This window comes from Lissotriton helveticus, chromosome 8 (assembly GCF_964261635.1).
Source record: "Lissotriton helveticus chromosome 8, aLisHel1.1, whole genome shotgun sequence".
In the NCBI taxonomy this organism is placed as follows: domain Eukaryota; kingdom Metazoa; phylum Chordata; class Amphibia; order Caudata; family Salamandridae; genus Lissotriton; species Lissotriton helveticus.
The window spans coordinates 1,619,267,212-1,619,286,530 of NC_136069.1; the positions used below are offsets into that span (position 1 = coordinate 1,619,267,212).

At 42.4% G+C, this 19,319-nt stretch overlaps 1 pseudogene; it reads right to left on the reverse strand.

Moving 5' to 3' along the window:
* Window positions 1–6,385: 6,385 nt before the first annotated feature.
* Window positions 6,386–7,072, reverse strand: LOC144774010 (olfactory receptor 52K1-like; annotated as a pseudogene).
* Window positions 7,073–19,319: the final 12,247 nt, after the last annotated feature.

The window sequence follows — 19,319 nt, forward strand, 5'->3', positions numbered from 1 at the left end:
TTTCTTGATTGAGCCCTCGAATGGGCTTTAAATCTCAACAGCTGCTTTAACCGCATGCGTGCGGCCGTTTTTCCCGCTGTGTGCGGCATTTTTCAGATTACCGCGTTACATGACGAGCTCAGCTCGTCATCAGCACACGGTAGGTAACGCTGATGAAGAGCTGAGCTCGTCATCAGCATGGAAGGGGTTAAAGTGCCTAATCAGAAAGGCTCGCCAGTAGATAGTTATAGTTAGGACCTAGTTTCCATAGGAAAAGTGTTTTCCCCATAACTTTAACGCCGATTGACAAATCTTCGCGAAATTTTCAAAACTAGTGGGGCGCCTTAGTCAGCTCCTGTCTTGAAAGTTTTGGGGTGATTCACTAAGCGGGGGCCAAGAAAAAAGCGGCGTCCCAAAACGTGTTTTCAAGAAGTAATTCTCCATAGGAAACTTTAGACACAGCTGCAGCTTGAACTGCTGAATGGAATTACACCAAATGTGGCCAAAAGTTAGAACTTGGTTCAGAAAGTGATTTTTTTAACCCCTTCCAGGCTGATGACGAGCTCAGCTCGTCATGAGCGTAACCTGCCATGCGCTCATGACGAGCTGAGCTCGTCATGAACCGCGGGTTTTTTCAAATCGCCGCGCACAGCGGGAAAATCCGCCGCAGCGATGCGGTTAATGGTGTAACTCCGTTCAGTAGTTCCTGGAAATTTGAAAAAGAAAAAGTTTTGATATCTAGGGATGTGGTTTCACTCTGATTGGCTGCCAACACTCCAAACCAGGAAGTGTTGTCAGCCATCTTGTGACTCGGTAGAATCGAGTCACAAGAAATCAGGAAAAAAAACACAAAAACACGTAAAGGGGGCAGGGTAGTACCCCCCGACCCCCTAGACCTGATCAGGGGGTCCCACAAGGACCCCCATGGCCCAAAAGAGCATTATTTAAAAAAAGAAAAACGTCAGATTTTGCGGAGGATTCCCGAATCCTGCAGATAAAATTAAATAAAAAAACAAGGGCCAGGTGGTTAAGGAGCAGCTCGGTGCATAGTGGCAGCCAAAAGCTTGCTAGGTCGATTCAGAGTTATGGATGTTTCAATATAACCTGACCAGCAGCACCTCATAATTTCCCATCTTGTGTTCTAGTTGTTACAAGAACATAAATGCTATGTGCAGTGCAAACAAGAGACCGTCTCCTTGTCTAGAAGTTAAAGCATTTCCCATCTCGCCGGTGTCCATAGATATTCTGAAATATTCACACGTATTGCATTTGTAGGAATACGCAAATTGTTTTGTGTTACTTCCACTGTAGTCACCAAGAGGGATTCTGGGGTAAATGTATTATGTACATGAAGCACTCGCCCTTCCGTGGTCTGCCGTGCGGTTCTGGAAATCACTCCACCTCTTGTGTCCACTGTGCCCTAACACTCCCTACCCACTTCTAATGAGGATCACATGGCCACTGCTGTTCGCGGTTGATCTGCTGCACAGGTCCCGGCCCTTTCTCACGTCACGGTGCTACTTCTACAAATGTTTGGCTAGCAACCAGAACTCGTGAGAAATATACACCCAATTCCCTTGAAAATCCAATCAAAATCAGGCATGCAAACGCATCACGGAATACAGGAGGTTCACATAGTGAGAAACAAAAGTCGGCAACGCAGGCTGAGTCGGCAACGCAGAACGATGTTGGCAGCAGTGCCAGAGATGGGCACAAGAATGGCACTCAACACTCGAATGGAGCAAGATCCTATGTTTGAAAAGTCGCTGGAGGGGCTCACACAGCAGTGCACGCACAGTGCAGGCAGCTGCAGTGCAGGGCTCAGCTGGCCTGCTGTGGAACCAGTGGTTAAATGTTAACGCATGCAGCCGAGGATCAGAAAAGTTAATCTGATACACGCTGCTGGCTCTTTGCCTAGTGGGAACATTGGGGCCAAAAACGCCATGTTTCACTAATTAAACGTTGCCCAGTTTTCAAACTCAATGTGCGTGCACATAGCGTGGGCTAGTTGGCCCCCAGGGACGCTTAGCATTCAAGGGGACTTAATCCCCCAACTTACAACATGCCAGGGTGCACGTTTGCACAGTGGTGAAGGAAGGGGGTGGGGCCTGATATGGCAAGTGTGCAAATGGGCTCCCTGGCGCGTTGTAACTTGTGGGATTAGGTCCCCTTCAAACCTGAGGGTCCCTGGGGGCCAACTAGCCCACCAGGTACCTTCAGTTTGTGCCACAGAACTGTGTTGCAGAGAGGTGGTCTGAGGCTACGCACCTTTTTACACTACTCTGCAGCGCAGCTCTGTGGCGCTTGCTGGAGGTACCTGGTGGGCTAGTTGGTCCCCAGGAACCCTTAGTATTCAAGGGGACTTAATCCCCCAACTTAGAACGCACCAGGAGGCATGTTTGCAGAGTGGTGGAGAAAGGAGGCGTGGCCTGTGTCCACCTCTCTGCAATTGAGCTCCGTGGCTCTTTCTATGTTGGGAAATTGAGTCCCATTGAATACTGAGGGTCCCTGGGGGCCAACTAGCCCACCAGGTACCTCCAGTAAGTGCCAGAGAGCTGCGTTGCGGAGAGGAGGTCTGGGGCCATGCCCCCTTTGTACACCACTATGCATCGCAGGTCTGTGGCGCTTACTGGAGGTACCTGGTGGACTAGTTGGCCCCGAGGGACCCCTAGGATTCCAGGGGACTTAATCTCCCAACTTATAATGCACAAGGCGGTGCATTTGGACAGTGGTGCAGGGAGGGGGGGGCTGATATGCCAAGTGTGCAAATACGCCCCCTAGGGCATTGTTAATTGGGGAATTAAGTACCCTTGAATCCTTAGGGTCCCTGGGGGCCCACTAGCCAACCAGGTACCTCCAGTAAGCGCCACAGAGTTGCATTGCAGAGTGATGTAAAAAGGGGTGTGACCTCAACCACTTCTCTGCAACGCAGCTCTGTGGCACATATTGTAGGTTCCTGGTGGGCTAGTTGGCCCCCAGGGAACCTCAGTATTCAAGGGGAATTATATCCCCAACTAACAACGTGCCAGGGGTGTGTTTGCAGAGTGGTGGAGAAAGGGGGCATGGCCTTTGTCTACCTCTCACCAATCCCACTGCCTGGGGCTTCCTGGAGGTAAAGGGTAGACTAGGTGGCCCCTAAAGACCCCCAGCAGTGAAAGGGACTTCAATCCCCATTCAAGAGTGGGCCAGGAAGCACATTTGTAGAGTGGTGGGCAAAGTGGGCATGGCCTGGTATGAGTACTAACCAATGCTGCTGTGTGGGACTGACTGGAGGTAATAGGAGGGGAAGTCCGCCACCAAGGATGTCTTTGGGGGCCAACTTGGCCCTCCTTTCTCCACTGCTCTGCAAATGCACCTCGTGACAGACTACGGGATTGGGGATGAAGTCCAATTTAGTCCTGAGAGAGTTTGGGTGCCAATAATCCCTCATGGTACCTCCTGTAACTCCTACACAGCACCGGTTGGAGAGCACAGCACCTTTTCTCCACCACTCTGCAAATGTGACTACTACTCAAAGAAGCATGTCTCTGCATCTCTCATTTAGAAGTATTTTTAATCCCTCTGCCCTATTATGTGCTAGGGCCTTACAGAGGAAGTCATGCTAATCACACGGTTACTCCTACACATAATATTCCCTAGTGGATGTAGGTGTTTTCATTGTATTCTAAGTGTATTTTAGCATAGCACTGGCTCTAGGCCTGGTTAGTCAGAGTCAGTTACCACCAGTACCCATCAGAAAAAAGTTGGGGGTACTGAATGATTTTGCAACAAGGCCGCGTTCTGCTCCTCTGTTGGTTCTTTCTGCACGTCTTGCTTCTTCCTGCACTTTTCTTTGTCTTTGTGGACTTCTGTTGCTTGTTTCTGCATTTCTTTTGCTTCCTTCTGTGTGTTTATTCCTCTTTCTTCACATGTCCTACCTCTGTAGGCATAGTTAGAAATTAGCATTTAAAAAAACCTTTGAAATTCGCTTAAAAAAACATAGGTATTAGGCATGTTTTAGTTAGAAATTAGCATTTTAAAAAACTTTGAAATTCAATGAAAAAAATAGTTTTCAGGCACATTATAGTTAGAAGTTAGCATTTAAAAAACCTTAGAAATTCACTGAAAAAACTATAGGTTTTAGGGACGTTATAGTTAGTTGAACATTTTGCTTGTACAAAACCATAGAATTTCCCCCGTTATAGTTAGTTCAGCAAACTATAACTCGTGCCCACGCAATGCACTGCTGATGACGTCACATATTACATCACTCATGACATGGTCAGTGGCATCACTGATAAAATCTCAAATGACATCACTGATGACATCACCGATGACATCATCCATGTGATAATTTGATGCATCTTCTCACACCCTAATTTAACCTTTTATACACCCACTCTAAATTACAGCCTGTCATTCTCAAAACCATAGACACTTCAACACCTATAACTACATACCCAATCACTGATTCCTAGGTCTACACACACTTCCACTCACTCACCCATACAGTCACTCATACTTACAGTCACTCAGTACAGGACTATCATGCACTCATACACCTATATGGACACTCATCCATAGAGTTACTCACACACCTAGTCAGTTATGCAAACAATTAGTCACACTCTCATGTACTCACCTATGCAGTTATACACACACCACCTCACTTACTCATACATATACTAGCACATTCTCAGGCTCTTATACAATCACTGATACAAGCACAAACTCATCCATACAGCCACTTTCACAATCACACACTCTCACTTATAGTCATATATATATATATATATATATATTTCCACACAAAGTTCCATAGAAATGATGGCACTCCACTCGGGGAAGTCTTTAGAGTTTTTATTTCAACAACTGAGATCGCCTACGCGTTTCGAACTAAGCGTTCTTGATCACGGCATATATTTTAGACAACTAGTCCCTTTTCCCTTTTCACATTAAATACACATGTGACATACAATGCATGCTGGGATTTGTAGTGAAATTCAATTCATTTCACTGCGTATTCAACAATATACAATTACAAACTTAAGCGTGCTATAAACACATAGCTGTAAGAGAGCGCGAGAGTACACATGAAAAACTAAATGTGTTAGAAATAATACGATTGATCGAATGAAATAAAGTAATTGTATATTGTTGAACGATGGCACCAGCACGAGAGTGCTCCCCCTGCGACGAGGCAAGTTGCGAGGGAATATATATATATATATATATATATATATATATATATATATATATATATATATATACACTCCAACAAACACATATACTGCCTTTCACATATGCAGTTACTCACACATGTACCACTGAGGCATCCATGTACTCACCCATACACACGTGTGGTAATAAGGCTGTGTTTGTGGCCTGAGAAAAGTCAAGAGACACATGTTTAGAATTCTGATGCTTTATTAAAAACATTAGTCTTGATAATGCAAACTTTAAAAATATAGGTGAAGAAATTTTGTTACTGTACCCAATGATTTTAAAGAAAATGTAATGTCCAATATAACATATAACTGACTTAATTATTGTGATTATTGTGGCAACACCCAACCAAAGCTATTAGGACTGTCTTATTGCTAATAACACCCTCTTATCTTGTGATGTTGCATCTAGTATAGGTGGGGTATGTTGTAGTTATAGTGTTCAGGACCCACTAGGGATGTAATGTGAGGGCGTCAATAAGGTATTTCATTATACCTGAATGTATAAATATATGCTTAAGTATGTAGTATTTAGCAGTGTGTATAATAAATCAATTATTCTTTTCAAAAGGAGAAGTACTGACTGGTGTTACTTGTAAAGTTCTACAATGGGATTGTTATTCCCAGTGAAAAAAACAATTGAAAACGTATTACTTGTATAGGATGCATATACCTTGCAGCTGATAACCTGATACCTTGCAGGCTGTATGTCCTTTCCACATCTGTTTACTGAGCCTAACCATCTTTTATAAATACTGAAATATATACACAAACCACTCACCCACATTCTTACCACCCCTCCATTATCTATGTTTTCATCTAATATTATCTCAATTCATTTTATTACAGATTTGTATCCTGTGGTTTTATTGAGTTTCTAATGTGCACCGGTTACTCAGTTAACATGAACTCAGCTAACATAATGAGGCTTTTCCAGAATTAAATATATTCAGCACTGTACTCCTGATCTTTTGTGTTCTTGCAGCATAAATTAAGGACTCACTGCAGGTGGGATGAGATAGTATAGGTTTGCTAGAATTATCTGAATATAGTACACAACACTATGCTTAAACCTTTGCATGATGATAGAGCAAAGTGTAGTTGAATAGAACATAATTATCACACATACATGGGGCATGCAGGTGTTGATGGCCTTCCAACGTGCTCTTCGGGATGAGAAAGACGTGAGGCTGTTAGCAGAATCATGAAATAGGAGACAATATAAATGCAGCATCTGGAATACCCACCAAGAGGGCAGCAGTAAAGCCATAGATGTAGTTGGCTGTGATGTCTGAGCAGGCCAGTTTTGCAACAGACATGTGCTCACAATATGTATGGGCAATTATGTTACGTTTACAGTAGTGTATCCTTTTGACAAGATAGGGTAGAGGGGCAAACACTATACCACATTTTAAAAGAAATATCAACCCCAGCATGGATGTTCGTAGATTAGTCAAGATGGTTGAATACCTGAGTGGATATCAGATTGCAATGTAGAGGTCCAAGGCCATCGGCATAAGAACCTCTGATTCAAAAGCAGTGAACACATGAGCAATATACATCTGGATCAGGCAGGAATTGAAATCAATCTCCCCTGCCCTCATCCAAAAGATGCCTACTGCTTTTGGCAGTGTAGTGTTGATCAGTACCAAATCAGTTCCTGCTAACACTGAAAGGAAAATGTACATTGGACTGTGGAGGCTTTCTTGGGTTTTTATAATGACCAGAATGAGGGTATTTGAGACAAATGCAGTTATGTAAATAATGCAGAAAGGAATGGAAATCCAAAGGTGTGCGTATTCCAGCCCTGGAATGCCCATCAGAATGAATCCAGAAATATGGAATTTACTGGTGTTCATTACAGTCACAGGTGCAGCCAAAGAAGTCATGACAAACTTCATGAAATTGCATCCATGTCCTGCATACAAAATAACATTATTAGTTTTCCATCATATCAATTCAAGATTGAAATAGAACATGCTCCAACATATCATTTTGTAGTTTAGCAAACGTCAAAGAAAGAGATCCTGTGTTTAGAACTATCTTTAAAGTCTTCTTCTAATTTCATCCCCTCTCATTTGTGACTGACTCCTTTTGCAGAATAAATCTGCTGAACGTCATCTGTGATGTGAGCACTTAGTAGATATTAGGATTTTTATCCAAAAGAAAGTGTTAAATGGTATTCAATGTCAGATTATATGTAACTTTGATATTTGATCTATTGACTCAATTTTTTGGCAGGTGTATTCGTTATCGGAGGAATAAACCATCATTCAAAACTAAATAAATAAAGTATCACGTGTTACCCAGAATCCCAGTCTACTAAAATACATAATTCTGGATAACCGAGATGACAACATTGTAAAATGTGGATTTCCTATCTGTTGGTAAAAGAAAGTCTTAATTCTGATTGAGACATTGAGGTATTATGCCTCTATCACTTACGTTCCTTTAACTACAGTTAAATAGAAGCCAAAGGAACTTCACCACAGTAATTTTTAACAAGCAATCACAGTCCATATGTACAGAAAACAGACTTTAGTATAATCGGTTATGCCTATTTCGTTTCGAACATCTAGGAACGTCAACATTTTGGTTATATCAAATAAAAAGATCACTAGAAGTGTAATTTTGGGACAGGTCTACAGAGAACTTCATTCTAACGTGTGACTTCAATAGTTGAAGAGATGGAGCATTGCTATTTTTCAAACTTAGACAGTAGTACATGATTGCCTGCCACAGGAACTTTACAGGCATTGATATAAATTGGTTTACTGGTTGACTGGGGTGTGAGCCCGGGGCAAGCAGCAACCACAATCCTAGTCAAGATAAGTCACCAGCAAACCCGAAGTTAACCTGTGTTCACCCTCTGAGAGCAGTCAGACTTAACTTTAAGGCAATGTGTAAAGGATTAGTCACACATAAAACAGTGAAAACACCACACACACAAAAGGATCCCACACCAGGTTAGAGAACTAGATCAGAATTTAGGGCCATATGTAGGAAGTCTAATTGCGCTCGCAAATGCTGAAATTCGCAGAATTTCAGCATTTGTGATAGCAATTAGGGCAGTGTGCTATGTAGCACACAAAATCCCACATGCAAAATGAGGAATCACAAAATTTGTGATTCCTTTTTTTGCTATTGCATTTAAGGAATCGCAAATTGGGATTCCTTAAATGCAATGAAGGAAGCACCCAAGTTGTGCGAATTTTGGCTTAAGGAATCGCAAAATACCACCAACTTCAGGTTGGTGGTATTTTGCGGTTTCTTTGAAAAATGCACTTTTAGGCATTTTTCAAAGTGCCTTGTGGGTCACATAGGGCATGTATGTGGGCCACATGTGCACACATGTTAATTTCAGGGGTGCAAAAGGGTGTCCTATTGACACCCTTACAACCCTGAAATTGCATTCTCAATGTGCGATTCTCTAATTGAGAATTGGAAATTGAGAATGTCTTCCCATTCATTACTATGGGCCTTCTATCCCGTAGGAATGAATGAGAAAGTATTCCTTATTTGCCAATCTCAATTTGCAATTCGCAAATAGGGAATAAGTGGGATTTGCAAAAAAAATTGCTAATCCTACCTACATTTTGTTTTGCAATTCTCTAATTGCGATTCCCTAATAATCGTAATTTGAGAATCGCAAAGCGTAAATTACCTACATATGCCCCATGTCAATTGAGACCAAAAGGACAAAAATTCAATTAGTAGAACCGTAAATATTAAATTTTAAGGTTTATAGTGAAAATAGCACCTAAAAGTGCAACCTGCTATTGGGAACATCTGGTTGCACCGGACCAGGACAAAGTCACAAGTTCCGGCTGACCGTGATGGAGTGAGGGGTGGCTAAAGGGACCCAGTTAGGCCAGTTAGGCCAGCTGGATAGAGTAACTTCAATCCTCATTGTGGAGCATTGCGTGGACCCACATTGAAGATGTGTTGTGCAGCCGAAGTGATGTGTTGGTTCCATGATGCGATGATGCAATGGTGCAAGGTACTATTGCATTAATGTTGAGGATCCTGACAAGCCTGGAGTTGGAGATGCGATGCGCAGCCGAGGCGATGCATCAATTCAGATAAGTGGTAAAGCTGTGAAGTGGAACTTCGGCATCACAGTCAAGGCTGCCATCAATGAGGTGTGAGGGGATGTGCAAGGGAAAGCATTGCGCAGTGATAATTCCAGAGGAGATTCGTTGGACCAAGATGTGGGTTGCGGCAGTGATGCAAGTCTTTTGCAATGGGTGCTATAGACAAGGTAGATGGGAAGAGGAAAATTCGAAAAGTTCCATTTTTGGGAGCCCTCAAAATAGAAGGTAGTCTGGGCATTTCCGAAGATGAATAGGGTGCTGGTGGGAGAATGCCTTCCCACCAATGCGGGATTTTTTTAAACGCTGGACGAGGAACAAAGATTTAGCTCCTGAGCTTAACAGTCTTGATGGTTGATATTGCACAATGCGGCATATCTTAAATTTGACCCGTTTGCATACTGGAAGCCAATCTAACCATTGTAAAATGGGGGGAGAGTCTGTTCTGGTATGACAACTAGAGACAAGGGGAGCTGCAGTGTTTTGAACTATTTGAAGTCTAACCAGAGAGGACTCACTTGCTGAAATCAGGAGAGCATTATAGTAGTCCAGGCAGATTATCACAAGTGCTTGGATGGGAGTTTTCTGTGTGGTGAAGGGGAGTAAGGGAAATAGTCTGCGTAGGAGGCTTACCTTGTGGAAACATGAGCCCATAGTATCTGTAACTTTCTCTTTCATTGTAAGTGTCTGGACAAACATATGCCAAGGTTCTTAACCTTGGACTTACGGACCGGGGTGCCGCCTAGATCAGACGGCCACCATTCTGGGGACCAAAGCAGGGGTGCATATCTGAACAGCATGATCTCGGTTTTCTCAGCTTTGAGCTGTAGGAAAATATTCCTCATCCAGGTCGCAATTGCAGTCATGCCTTCCGTGAAGGCAGTCTCAATATTTTGTGAATTTTTGTCAAAAGACAGTAATACCTGGGTGTCATCAGCATAAGAGATTGGTGTGAAGCCTAGCTTTCTAAGAAGTCCAGGCAGTGGAGCAACATAAATGTTGAACAAGGTGGGACTGTAACAGGATCCCCGAGGTACTCCTTTGGTCAGTTCCATGGTCTGAGATCTTAAAGGGCCGCGATTGATGGTCTCAATTCAGTGGGTGAGAAAGCCCAAAATCCACTGAAAGGCTTGTGCTTGAATTCCAATTTCTTTGAGTCTCCCGAACAGAATTTGATGAGAGACCATGTCGAAAGCAGCTGACAATTCCAGCAGCACTAGTAGTGATGCTTATCCATTGTCAAGGGAGTGCCTTATGCAGTCAGTTGCGACAATCAATGCTGACTCCATACTGTATAATGGCTTAAACCTAGACTGAGAAGGGTCAGTCATCCAGTAGGTTCAACATGGTCAGAGAGATGTTTATTAATATGCTTTTCCAATATCTTACTCAGGAGAGGAAGAAGAGAAGTTGGACGATAGTTGGACAGGTCCTCCACTGGAACATTGTTTTTCTTACAGATGGAAATTATTTGTGCAGCCTTCCATTCAAGTGGTAGTTCCCCCTCTCTCATTGGAAGATTGAGAATTGAGCAAATAGATGGGGACAACTATTTAGAAAGTAATGAGGAGATTTTGGCTGGAATAATGTCCAAAGGGGAACCTGATTTAACTGTGTTCAACAGTGTCGCCACATTATCAACTGTGAGAGGGGAAAGGCTTTCCACATTGGTTGAGGATGGGGGACAGCAGGATGATTGTATTGTAAATAAGCTAAATTTTCTGTACAAAAGGGGGAGCCTCAAACTCCACTGACCAGCAGCCTCAGTTCAGGAAGGGCCGCCACCATGCAACCGCCATGCCAGGAGGTGCAGAAAAGCTCCACCAAACTCCTGCAGTGCAGGACATCTGAACTTCACATCGGGAGCCATAGGGAGCCTCGAACTCCACTGACCAGCAGCCCCAGTGGCAGGAAGGGCCACCACCACTCAACCGCCACAACAGCAGGCACAGAAAATCTTCCCCAAACTCCTGCAGCGCAAGACGCGTGTGGGCATGCCCAGGCCGCTCCTGGGGAAGCCCAGGCCAAGGGCGGGCCCGTCAGTGCCAGACAGAGGCAGAGCAAGGCCACCCGCCTTGGTCCCCTCAAAGGAAGGGCCCCTACGGGAAAAAACTGAAAGTAGTTTCTCCTATTGAGACTCTGGGGATCTCTTTGCAGTCTACAGGGCTTCCCTTTTTAAGCGCACCACCTTTGTTTGATTATCAAAATGGGCAAAAGAAAATCAACTGATAAATCTATGTTTTCAGGGAACGTAAGAAAAATCCGAAGACATGCTGCTGAGAACTGCACTTTATCTGGGATAGATGAACTAATAGAGGAAGTAGAAGTCCGCCTGGTTCCCCATCCAAGATCATCCGATTCAAAGAGCAAAAGTAAGGGAAAATCCTCATTGATGAAATGTCCCTCAAATTCCAAAACCAAGGCTTCCTATTCTGGGCCTTCTATACCCCCAAACTCAGTTACTGCCTCTACTAGTCAAAGTCCATTCACTGAACACCAGCATCAACTATCACACAGCTTGACAGATCCTGCTAAAAATTATACTGATCATTATGTTATCAATGTTGACTGTGTGAATAAATATCTGCCCCTGGACAATTTGGTGAACAGACTAATGGACCTCCACCACTCTGACCCTGAGGGGGTGCATTTATCGATTCTCACAATATTATTTTGCTACACGAAACCTGGACTACTAAACCGATTCATCGCCCAGGTTTTGTTGCATTTAGTGAAAGCGCAGTTCCATCTCTGGCAGGGCATCCAGCAGGAGGACTTTTAATAGGGATAAGAATATATGTATTCATAGGGGCAACAATTTTACCATTACATCTAAAGACCTTCTCGAAATTATATTTAACTCTCGGTTTGGTCCTACAAATATAATCTTAGTAAATGTATATATTAGATCACTACCTTTAAACATGCAATCTCCAATAGTATCCAAGCTTGATCAACTACTGGGCCAGTCTGCTTGCAAATCATTAAAGATTGGAGCAGGAGATTTTAATACCTGCCTCCCCATAGCCGCAGGGTGTATACATGATGATTTATTGCGCCCCTGTGAACCCAAAAACATAATAAAATAGCTAAAGGTTTGCACCCAAATTATTGATCTAATAACGGATTATGGCCTTGGAATAGCTAATTGAAACACCAAATTTGACAGCTCTCCTCCTTTCACCTTTAATATAGGCACCAGCAAATACAGAATTGATTATATTCTAGTGGATAACAATCTCTGGTCAGAATTGCAGGATATGCATGTCATTCCTAGACCAGATAGGGGCCACCAGGCACTAAGTGCAACCCTCTAAACATCTAGATTCAGTTACCTCATACTAGAGATGCTTGTACCAACTCTAATAATCACAACCTCAAACAATGTGAAAAATGTTAGGTGGGCAGAGGTGGCACTCGATGATCACAAACTTTCTTTAATATATGATTTGTAAGTGACTAAACTTTCTTTGATACACACAACTAATATTTTTAATATTAATTTCATCCCTACACATTGTAACCTCATGGACACACTGAGACCGTGTTTTACCAAAGTACAGAAGAGAGGAGTATTTAGAAAGGCAATACCATCCTGGTATAATAAGGACTGTTAAAAGGGGCTCAAGGCCTGAAATTATAAAGACTAGGCGAGAATACAAAATTCTCTTGATTAAAGCTAGAAGAGAATGGGAGGAGAAACAATGACAATGATTGCCAAAGCTTTAGAGAAGATCGACCAAAAACTTTTTGGGAAACTTCTAGCAGTGAACCCTTTCAACCCTGACATCTGGGTCACTCACTTCAGTAATTTATACGACTCCCCGCAGCAAAAAAGCATTTCTGTGATCCCCCGTCTCGACAAGGCCCACGGCCCCCAAATTCCACATTTGATTAGCCCTCCTCCCATCCCAGCTACTCACTCAACTCTTACCTTTACCCTACTGGATACCCTTAAAGCAATAGAGCAAACAGAAAGAGGCAAGGCTCCAGGGATGGGAGGCATTCCGGGTGACCTCTTCCTCTCTGAACCACTTATTTGCGCCCCATATTTGAACATCCTATCAAATTGTATTTTAGAAGTGAACAGGATTCCTCCTTCATGGCAAGGTGCCATTATTATACCTATTTTTAAAAAGTGGGGAAAGATCCATTGCTTCAAATTACAGAGCGATAAGTCTCCTTGACAATTCCCAAAAGATTTTAAATAGACAGGTTTTATGTAAACTTAATGAGTGGATACGAGAGAACTGTATTGTGGAAGACCCTCAGGCAGGCTTTAGATTGAAGGTCAGTACATTGGACCAGGTCCTCCGCTTCAAGGTTATAACCTGGAAATATCACCTTAATGCATGACCACCTATGCATCGCTTTTATTAATTTAGGAGCAGCGTTTGACCTGTTACTGTAAGATCCACTCTGGGAGTTATTAGCGGTGTACGGCATTCCCCCAGTTCTTTGGCTCCTTCACACTAATACATAATCAAGGGTCAGATGGAACCCCTTGGGGGACATGACTGAAAAGATAGAGATCTTGAAGGGAGTCAGACAGGGGTGTGTCCTCGAGCAAACATTGTTTAGTCTATTAATCAATGGCGCAGTGAAGCGACTGATTGAATGCAAACATGACACCCCGAAAGTGGCAGGAATACCAACCCCTATATTGATGTTTGCAGAGGACACCCTGATGATCTCCTGAACCCCCATGGGACTCCAATCAGAGCTGAATGCTTTTATTACCTTTTGCAGAGAAAGGGGCCTACAGCTAAATTTGTCTCAATCAAAAGTCATGATGATCAACCCTTAACAAGGGTTCAGAGGTAGCTTGACCATTGAGGTAGTCCACCACTTCGACTATCGAGGAGTGAGGTTAAGTGACACCCAGGTATGGGGCCCCCAGTTGGCAAAAAGTAAAACTATCCTCCACAAGACAGCCTTTGCTATAGTGAGGCAGTTTAGAGCAGCATCTAGCGGAGCTGTTTCTCCAGTTATCTCTGTATATAATTCCCCAGCTGTAGTACTTTGAGCTCAGAAAATATGGGAGAAACGAATAATGTCAAGCAAAATGCAAATGCCCCTTCCTTGTTGCCAAAATTAGCTCTAGCAGCAAACACTTCCAGCTCCCTTATACCTAAAGTGTCACTAAACACTAAACACTAGCGTTTCTACAAATAAGCAGTCTAAAAATGAACCTCCTTCACCAGTCAAAATACCTTCCTCATTATCAATGCAATTACTCCTAGAAGAGTTCAGAGCTGTGCTGCCATGTATTGGAGAAAATGACAAGAGTTTACAAATACTGGATGTCAAATAGACTTACTTGGTAAGAAGAGTGACTGATGTTAAACAACGGGTGAGCAGCCTAGAGGAGTCTAAGACCTCTGCAGTTTGTCATGGGATACTCAAATCCCTGCGTAAAATCCTTCCCCAACTCCCTGAAAAAGCAAAGAAGAGCGTAGTTCAATCCTTGGTTTTATCACGAATTGACTACGGGAATGCTTTATATCTTGGGGCACCGGCATCCACTTTTAAAACCCTACAAGTGGCTCAGAACTATGCCGCCAGGATTTTGACTGGAACTAGTCGATATATGTCGGCGAAGCCAGCTCTGAGATCACTCCATTGGCTCCCTGTGAAGGAACGGGTGCGATTTAAATCCCTATGCATCACATACAAGATCATGCATGGAGAAGGCCCTTCCATTTTGGAAAATATGATAAGTCCTTACAAGCCCCAACTCAATCTCCGCTCGAGTGACCACAACCTGGCAATCATTCCCAGAATAAAGCGAGCCCGCTCAGGCGGCCGGCTCTTTTCTCTGCAAGCAGCAAGAGAATGGAATGCCCTCCCATATAACCTGAGGCAGGAACAGACCCTCCTTCAGTTTAGGAAGAAACTCAAAACCTTCCTATTCCCCAGAAATTAGCCTGCAGTAGGAATGTTGATTGGACCAGCCCAGGGTTACCGGTGCCAAGAGCGCTGGGATGCCTACGGGTAGCCATGCGCTATATAAGTGATTTTACAATTACAATTTTACAATCCAAAGAACAATAAAATGCAGACACACATATATTTTCTTCACAAATAAGGAGACGATTTTGGAAAATTGCAACAGGATGTATAGCCTTAGAATTTATGGATGGCCAGAAACTAGTCAGTTGTTTTCAAACTATTATACCTGAGGTGCTAAAAGTTCCAGAATCTTTTCCTTAAATATTCGAAGAGCACATAGATTGGGGCAGAAACCAAATTCTGCTCCACCAAAAGGTTTTATTTTCCTTTTTCTTGAATATACTGACTTACTCTAAGTCATTATGGCTGCAAAGGCAAAGAAACAGGTTTCGTAGTCTGGTCATAACCTGCATTTCTCTCAAGATATTTCTAAAGCCACTGCCAACAAACAAAAGCAATTCTTAGAAATGCAAGCAGAACTAAAAGCTCCTAATGCCCCATTTGGTCTTTTTTCATCCAAGCCTCCCCCCCACCAAAAAACAAAAAAAAAAATATATATATATATATGTAGATATATATATATATATATATATATATATATATATATATATATATATATATATATATATATATATATATATCCAACCAAATCCAGGATCCATCATTAGACAGGCCACTCGGAAGCTGTTTGCCAGACATCATCTTTATTGCAGCATGCTCGTGAAGCTTGGAACAGGTAGACACTCTCATTCAAATATAAGTGCCAAACGCGTTTCGAGAGTCCGCAGGCTCTCTTCGTCAGTGGCTTAGTAAGTAGAATGAAGCAGCAGCATGGTACGTTTTCTAAGTAATTAGCGCCTGCCCTCCTTTGGGCGTGGCTTTACACGGCCTTCTGGGCGCTGTAGTTTCAAAGTTATTTAATCCAAGTGGATGCGCCCTTCATAAGCATTATACATATTAAAATCCCAAGTGGGTGAGAGTGACGCATTCTGACCTCGTCTCACCCCGCTTTGTTGCTGCAACAAGGTGCGGGAACGCACGCATGCCTGGATAGCGTCCGCTCCCCTTCCGCCTGTTAAATGCTGTAACCAATGTTCGTAACAGCCAGGTTGAAGATCTTTCAAAGGGCAGAGTCCGCGACTTTGGAAGCCGCTATAAATCCAAATATATATATATATATATTACCAACTGGCGGTCGCAGTAGGTAGTTATAGTTAGGATCGTTTTCCATAGGAAATCCGCAACATTCTATTGGGAATAACTTTGGCGCCGAATGAGGGATCTGCCTGTAATTTTCCTTAACTTTGCCTCGCTGCGCTCCGCTCCTTCCCGAAAGGTTTCGGGGGGATCCGTCAAGCGGGGGCCGAGATAAAAGGGGGGTCCCAAAACATGTTTTCCCCATGTTAATTTCCATAGGGCGGTTGTACTCACTTTTAGCCCGAACGGCTGAATGGATTTCCACCAAACTTGGCAAAATTGTAGGGACTGGTACCCCGATGTGCCTTTGCTATGTCTCAAGATATATGCTCCAGTGGTTTTTACGAAAATTAACTTTGAAAAAATATATATTGGGCTACATTGGGCTATATATATGTTAGAGCCCAAATGTAGCCCAATGTCGCCCAAGGTAGCCCAATATAGCCCAATGTAGCCCTAAGATGGCCACCAGAGACAAAAAAAAACAAATGTAGCCCAAATATCAGCCAGATGTAGCCCAACTATAGCCCAATGACAGAATGTCCCAGAGTGTTCTAAAGAGCAACTAGAACGCTAACAGTCTTACTTATGACAAAAGTATGGCACACCTGAAGTCGTCTTGATTGGAATAAAGTGGTAACACTTAATACATTTAATTTGAAAAGGAACAAAATGAGGGGGTTCATTTTGCCATAGAAAATTTATATATATATATATATATACATATATATATTTCTGCACTTGGCAAACAATGTTATGGCTTGCAGCAATGAAAGGCACACTCGGAGTGGATTGTAAAGCTGGAAATGCTTTATTCGGTGCTCGAGCCCTCTCCCCTTCTATCGACAGATGCGTTTCGCCTCGCGGCTTTTTCAATGTCGATTACCCTTTAGTGAGACAACCATTTTAAACCCGCCAACGTCATCATAGCCATGAAGACAAAAGATGGACATTTCACCAGCCTCAACAATAACATTTATTCGGCGGCCATCTAATAGAGGGTTGATAAAATGCAAAAATTACATTTATAAAGTGCAAGTGCAAGTGCTGAAAACTATAACAAAAATGTAAACCAAAATTAAGGATTTAAAAACATTTTCTATAAACAGGTGTAATTTTGTAAGCAGAAAGAATTCTTAACCTGCTATGCACATTCCCTGTTACCAATCTTAATCCCAACAGGAACAAAGAAAGATCAATTTGATATCCACTCACTTAGTAAACATTTAGATCACTTTCTTATTGTCACAAGACCTGTTGCGGTGGCAAAAAAAAAAATAAAAAAAATAAAATACCTCCAGTGTAAACTGAAAGAAGGAGCCACAAGCGAGGACTGGAGAGAGAGGTTCTTTATTTGCTAGCAGGTGAGGCGTGATGCATTTCGGCGTGAGCCTTCCTCAGACGCCCCTGCTTCACTGAATGTTCATGCGCTCAGCTGATTTGAGTCTCTGCAGCCCTCCCTAAATGACAGGAGCACGCCTCCCCCAACCATGTGATCGTTGGTTGTAGTGTGAGATGAAAAACACTACAACTCCCAGTATGCTTCATTGCTGGGTGAAAATAACGTGGGGAAACCCAAAGTTAAAATCTTGCGTTTTGAGGCATCTGCAGCGCTCGGCGTACTTGAAACAGCTTATGAATGCATGGGAACCCCTCAAGTCCCCGCTGTACCGTTTCAACCTGCAGGGTACAGGTCCGCCAGGTCGTGGGTAAGTGACAGTGCACCAAACACCATCCATGAAGTCACAGACTGCATATTGCGCAGCGTCCCATGCTTTCCTGCTTGCCTGTAGGTGAGCTGCCCTTGTGTCAATAACTTGGCGAGAAAAAAACTGCTTGCGCATATATATATATATATATATTCACTGAAAAAACCATAGGTTTCACACCAGTTATAGTTAGGAATTAGCATTTAAAAAACCTATTAAATTCACTGAAAAAACCATAGGTTTCACACCAGTTATAGTTAGGTGGAAATTTTACTCGCATAAAACCATTGAAATTCCCACGTTATATTATAGTTAGTTGGACTCACTATCACTTGCGCGTGCAATGCACTGCTGATGACGTCACATATTACATCACTCATGACATGGTCAGTGACATCACTCATGACATCACTGATGACATCACTGATGACATCATCCAGTGAATGTGTATCTTTCTGAAAAATAAATATTTTATATATGTATATCTAAAGGTTGATGGAGGAATAAATTGGTAAATAAATGTCTAAATGGATGTTTTTTTGTGTAAAATTGATTGGTTAACTGACTTATTAAATGTATCTTAGTGAATACATATATTAGCGAGTAATGTTTAAAAATAAAATATCTGTATCTGTGTCTCACTTTGTGTATAAGTGGCTGCATGGGTTGGTGAGTAGCTACATGAGTGTGTATATGGGTTATTAGTTGTTTTTTTGAGTATCAGTATCAGTGTCTGTATGGTTCGGTGGGGGATATTACTTAGAGCACAGATTCATGAATGAGTGACTCACTATTTGTATGTATTTTGAAGACAGCATGTGTGCAAGACTGTATGGGTGGATGATTGTGTGTATGGGTGGGTTAGTGAGTATGTGTTTTTATAATTGATTGTTTAAGAGAGTAAATATATTTCCGTTTCTGTAGAAGTATGTGAAGTGGTGTGTATATAGCAGTATAATCAAGTAAATGGTTTTTTGATAGTTTATTTGCATGTGTGAATTTGTGTGTGAGTAACTATATGGATGAGTATTAGTGTGTAACAGGATGTATAGGTGTATGAGTACATATGATGAGTAAGTACATGCATGAGTGACTATATAGAACTGTTGGTGAATGAGTGGATGTGTATGTAGATGTTGGATTTACCTAATAAGTTGTTGTAATTGGTATTGGTTTCTCCTTTTTTA